Below are 6,322 nucleotides of genomic sequence, written 5' to 3' on the forward strand. Positions count from 1 at the left end.
CTGGAGAACGTCTGAGAATGAGCAGAAGATTGGAGAATACTGGTTTTCTCTCCGAAGGGCCCAAACCCTTCAGGATCAGTGCCTCCATAACACTAACTGGTGGAAGAGACATTATTAAAGTTGCAAATCCAGAACACAAAACTATTCTTACCGGATGCAAAACAGACTTGGGGAAATGGAGACCTGCACAGGAAAGCAGGCAGCAAGCTGACAAAGCCTGAATTTTAAAACTATGTTTGCAAGTATGGATCCAACTGTGTGACCGATTTGTTGAGTGTCATGTTCTAGTACTACTGACAAAGTTACATCCTCCGTATTGCAGTAAAGGCATGCACAATGTCAAAGACAGGGGAAAAAATTGGGCCCTTACTCCGTATTTAACGCTGCATACACCGGAGATAAAGAGGTTCATGCTAAAAGTTTACAGAAAAAAAAGAAACTGCCTCTTTAAATAGCTACACCCAGCCCTGGCAGCCTGGAAAAGTTAATATAATTATCTGGAGGTGACTTTCAGGGAGGCTCAGCACAAGGAGGGTTATTGTGGCTCAATCATTAACTGGGTCGGGGGACCCCTGGCTTTATCGGAATGTGGCCTCCCTCTGCCGCCAACGTTCGTCACCAGAGAATACGGCACAGCTCAGCACAAAGGTTAATTAATGCCTTCTCAGTTCTAGCATTAGCCCCCTAGCCATTAGACCTCCAAGAAGGCTCCTTCCACCCTGCAGCTTGTCTCTTTACCCAATGCTAAATCCACCCAAACCTGCCTCTCACGGTTTCTAAAATGAAAGAAAGGGGAAGCTGTAGTTATATCACAGGTTGGCAATCAGAAGTCCTGGGTTCTAGACCTTTGTCTCAGACTCTGTCCTTTGAGCTTACCTTCCCACTGAACATTCATTTGTCAGTCTGAAAGCAAAAAAGGAACCCTCTACTGTCAGGTAAGCCCCAAAAGACAAGGAGCTAAAAATCCCCAAAGCAAAGCACATGGTCCCAAGCATGGAGGACACCTTTAAACTCCTAACATCATTGGAGCATCAGCCAGGCCCAATAACTAACCTTCATGTAGCTGGCATTTACTGCTTTACCAATCCCATTGTATACATGCAGAAGATTAAATTACCCCAACATACAGCCATCAAAACACTTTAAAAACCAGACAACAGTATACACAGTTATTTAACTCTATGAGCATGCTCGATGAGGCACTTGGGATAAGAGCATATGTGGAGAGAAAGGAGGGATGCACCCCTGGCCCGTATTCACCCCACAAGAAAGCTTAGCTTGGCTGTAGCATCTGGCTTTCATCAAAGTTTTTACTTTGTACCATGTTTTCCAACTATACAGATTAAGGCATAAAAGGGTCAAATGACCCATCCACTAAGGTTACGCAGCAAAGCCTGCATGTTTCAATCCAGATTAGTCCCTTGGCCTGTCCCTTCATCACTGAGGTACTTCTCAGGCCAAAAGCATTCCATCTTTAACATCCCATCAGCATTTTCCCTCCTATAATCCATAGTCAAAACTTCAGCAATATCTTAAAAATAATGCAGAAAGCAAAGTACTGAAAGGTGCTGTGTGTTCAGCCATTCTGATCATTTGTAAAACTAAATCACACACACATTCTGTCCTACACATTAATTTGGGTTCGATTATTCAGGAGAAGTCAGGAAGAATATTTAAAAATCATGATTGCATTCACGAGCAAGAAGCCAGTTGTTTGCAACCTTTCCAGACTCAAGGCACCACTCAGGAGAATCAAGGCACCCCTGGGAAAATGCCAGGTCTTAACTTTCACTTGTTGACTACAGAAAAATAATAATACAATTCAGTTGCAAAGAACTCAAGGACCACAACAGGTCAAAATGTTTTTGACACTATGGATTCTCATTTGAAATCTTTGGGTTTATCTTGTGAACCATGGGCAGGTGTTTGCATACCTAGCAGTGCTAATATTGTACAACACCCTTGAAAGGATCCCACAGCATTTCTTAGTGCTGTGCCACCCTCATTGAGAATCATTGCAACAGGCATTTTACTTTCTTTTAAAAGTGTTTTTCAAAGGAAGTTAAGGCACACAAAACAGAGGCAACTTTTATTTGTGTTTTATAAACACTTTGCATTTGGACCCTATGTTTACCTTACTAAACAGATCAAAATAAAAATACCAACGTATTGGAACAAAGATTTGATCCAACTCCTCCCGATGAAAAAGGAAAGACTTCTACAGATTTCAAAGGGACTACAAAAAGTCCAAGTTCTTCACATATTCCCCCTCTCCTCCCCCCAAACAGGAAATTGTCACAGCAAACATGTGGACACAGGTATGAAGACATTTATATGTCATTCAGCCATTTCAACATATCTTAATTATATTTGCGTTACAGTGTTACAAAATTTCCATCCAAAAATAAAAATGTCCTATAAACTGTTGCTCATAGGCTGAAGGTTATGGCTGTGCCAGGTCAAAATATGCAAATAAATAAAAATAAAAATAGCCACCTTAGAAAAATAAATTACAGAAATCAAACACAGAAAGTTATTAGTGTGGGATGGAATGGTGACATTCCAAGAAATGTATGCATAAATCAGTCAAAAAAAGCTGTCATTGATAACGGCAGCCACCCACCTCTCTAAAGTGTGTCGGCAGCTAAGTGTTATTTCAATACATATCAGAATGGTGACAGAAAGTTCTGTGTCTACCAAGCTACGTGTGGTTGCACACCAGAGGTCTCTCCAACAAGAGATGATCAATTGGATTTAAATGTACGTAGGTTTGCAAATCAGAATAGAGTTCAGCTTTCTCCCCTTTAGTTCAGCTTAAGGGCTTGATTCAATACAGTTACCAGTCTTTTCTTTTAACTTCACTATGCTTTAGATCAGACCCCAAGCCTGTGTTTTTTCACCCTCAGGTCTAATCCTAACCACAATATCTGTCCCAATTTCAATCAAAGGAGGGTAAGCAGTACTCTTGAGAAAATCTAGGTTTTTAAAGGCCAGCAACCAACACATTCACTTCACTTTGAAATTCATTATTTTAGAGATTAGTTTGTTGTGACTGAACAGGTCAGTTGCATAGGAAGCCAAAAAAACTCGCACTGAACCTGCAAACTCCAATTTAAACACACTCTATAGGAGCAAAAATGAAAACATGGACTTCTGCCCAACATACTTTGCCATGACTCAGCCTGGGAAATACAAGGATACAGTAATAGTTCAAGTACGTTAGGAAACATCTGTACCAGTTCAGAGATTCTTCTTCCTTTCTCTGTTTAGAGCAACAACAACCCCATACTCATATTGTCAATCAAGCTATTAAGAGAGGAATGTCCCCTTAAATTTCAGTTATAGAACAATAGGTGTCCGATCTGACAGCCCTTCTCTTTGGCTCCAGGCAAATTTATTTGGCAGTGCTTTCTGAAGAGCGTTCAGGGTAACAGAACCTGCCTGGTACACTGCCTTGCAAAATAATTCACATCTCATACACCCACATACACACAAGAGCATAAAAAGATCAGTGCCCAAAAGTAGCTGAAATCAATCTGTTTGATTTACCTTGAGGCTGTATCGTGTCTCCTTCAGTGCAATTGCATTCCCTGGGGAAAGAACTGCCTAATATCGGCAAAGGGGAAAATAGATGAAGCAGCTGCTAGACGGTGAGAAATCCTTTCACTGTTCAGTCACTTTCTCCATTGTAGCAGGACAGCAACAACTTAAAGCTGAATAAGTTACACATTCAAACACATGCACACATACGGGCATGGGGTCTGTTGCTAGCTAAGGTGCTGCTGCTCCTTAGCTGTTGTCAAAATGAATAAGTTCCAGGCACAGGTGGCCCGATCTGCAGATCCTGGAGCAGAAGCTGTGTCCGCCCTCCACTGCCCTGGCCAATCACGAAACAGCAAAAACAGCTGGGCCTTCTGGAAAGTCTTCCAAAGGGGCTTTTCTTTCTTTGCAGTTAAGCCAATCACAAGCAGCCCCTGTCTTCCTCTGCATTTGTTTTCAAATCCCACACAGTAAGGCACAACATGAACATAAAAAAGGCATCTATCTCCCAAAGGCCCCTAACACCAGGGGAGTCTCGGGCATTCTCCCCCTCTAAAGATTAATTACAGCAGATGAAGAAGGAAACATATTGCCAGGTATTCACACTCCACTGAAGGTAAACACCAGATCACACACAGACTGAAAGCCCTGGCTGTCGGCAGGCACCGAGCAGGCAAGCCAGCCCTGTGGGAGCTTCCTGCACACAGCTCTGGTGTTGCCCTTCAGTTCTGTCCTGCAGTGCCCCAACTATTTCAGAGCTGGGCTCACGTGCTGCCGTGCCGCCGCACCTCCGTTCTGACCTGCAGCACACCAAGCTGGCCAAGTTCCAGGCTGTGTCCTCGGCAGAGAGTGCCAATCACACAACCAGAACTTGTCTCGTGGACACACCCACAATGGACTCGATTACAATTGCCACCATCTTTTTCATGCAAAATCTAAGACAAATTTTAATGCAGGTCTCCACAGAGAGCAATTAACTCCAGTGTGATACCTAGAGGCAGAGGTACCGAGTACATGAGGACCCAAGAGTGCTGGCCCTCCTTGAGAAGAGGGCTATCAACTGAAATTTGTAAAACTTTCCACATGTCCATCATCTTAGCCCCGTTCCCCCACCAAATAAAAGTCAGTGTCTATGCCTAGAAGGAATTTCAGATAGGCCCAAAAGAATGTAGCAGGGCCAAACCTGGACAGTTCAGATCCAAATCCCAACTTTGCAGCTTGCCACACTTCTGACCTTCATTTTAAATTAGCCACACTCATTGGAAAAGGGAATAAAAGCAGAGAGAGTTTCCACTACTCTTTTGCCATGCATGAGAGAAACAAACTCAGCAAAAGCACACCAGGAACACCTGGACTGTCCAGAGAGCAGACACAGTGCTGCTGGGTCAAATACAGCAATAAGTAGTACCAACTATCCCAGCACCCAGAATCCCTGCAAGTCAGCAAGGCCACAAGTAGCTTTACAAACTAGAACGGGATCAGCTCGGGCCAGGTGTGAAGAGACTGACAGGTTCCTCTGCTGCTGCTTTCCCTTGTGCAGGGCCTAGCTCTATGTTCAAAAGCAGTGACCCTCCTTCCTCCCCTGCCCATGTGAAGATGGGCAGCAACAACTGCACAGCCCTTGCTCTTAGTACCAGGCTTTGTCTCTGGCATCCTTTGCTACAGGGCTCAAATGGACACTCAGAAACATGAGAGAAGTGTAGAGAACTCCATGGCTTTGGGAAAAGAAGCAGGGACAGGACAGCTGCAGTCTCCCAAATACTCCTGCCTGACTGATACACAAATGTGGCTCCTTTTTTTCTATCCCAAAACTGCAACCCTGGATATTTTTGTGCTCTAACTCTCCTTTCCCATCAGCTGTAATAGGTGGCTAAGTCAGAGACTCTAGTGAGAGCCCATGAAGCTGCACTGATCTCACCTGTGATTTTTATGGGCTGGAGGGCCCTGGCTGCAGCTGAACCTCTTTGTTTAGCACTTTGTTTTTTTCATAGATTCATAGATTGTAGAATCGGAAGGGACCACAATGGATCATCGTGTCCGACCCCCTGCCCCTGGCAGGAAAGAGGACCAAGGTCAGATGACCCCAGCCAGGTGACTATCTAGCCTCCTCTTGAAGACCTCCAAGCTAGGTGATAGCACCACCTCTCTTGGAAGCCCATTCCAGATCCTGGCCATCCTTACTGTGAAAAATGTCTTCCTAATATTTAACCTAAATCCACTCTCAACTAGTTTACACCTGTTATTCCTAGTCACTCCCTGAGGCGCCTTAGTAAACAGCACTTCCCCTATTCCCCGTTGATCTCCCCTAATAAATTTATAGGCGGCCACAAGATCTCCCCTCAGCCGTCTCTTGTGAAGGCTGAAGAGATTCAGCTCTCTCAACCTCCCCCCCGTAGGGTCTATCACAAAGGCCCTCCTCTGGACCCTCTCGAGATTCCCCGCATCCCTCTTGAAGTACAGTGCCCAAAACTGGACACAGTACTCCAACTGCGGCCTGACCAGTGCTGCATAGAGGGGGAGCATCACCTCCTTTGATATATTAGTCATGCACCTGCTAATGCACGACAAGGTGCAATTGGCCTTGTTGATGGCCTCGTTACACTGCTGGCTCACGTTCATCTTGGAATCAATTATGACTCGAAGATCCCTCTCTGCCTCCGAGCTGCTGAGAAGGACACACACTAACCTATACATGTGCTGGGGGTTCTTCCTTCCCAGGTGGAGTACCTTACATTTATCTTTATTAAACCGCATCCTATTTCTCTCTGCCCATTGATCCAAC

General features: G+C 44.5%; 1 protein-coding gene across 8 annotated transcripts in view; it reads right to left on the reverse strand.

Moving 5' to 3' along the window:
• The window catches only part of STARD8 (StAR related lipid transfer domain containing 8), a 117,487-nt gene that overhangs the window by 59,178 nt on the left and 51,987 nt on the right, over positions 1 to 6,322 (reverse strand). For 2 of the 8 annotated variants that reach the window (XM_025200107.1, XM_014518452.2), the window contains exon 1: positions 3,550 to 3,854. The exons of the other annotated variants lie outside the window; for them this stretch is intronic. The gene's annotated coding sequence lies outside the window, so the exon portion shown is untranslated. Of the gene's footprint in view, positions 1 to 3,549; positions 3,855 to 6,322 lie in introns of those variants that run through there. 8 annotated transcript variants of the gene reach the window in all.

The sequence above is a fragment of the Alligator sinensis genome, unplaced genomic scaffold, assembly GCF_000455745.1.
Source record: "Alligator sinensis unplaced genomic scaffold, ASM45574v1 scaffold809_1, whole genome shotgun sequence".
Classification (NCBI taxonomy): Eukaryota; Metazoa; Chordata; order Crocodylia; family Alligatoridae; genus Alligator; species Alligator sinensis.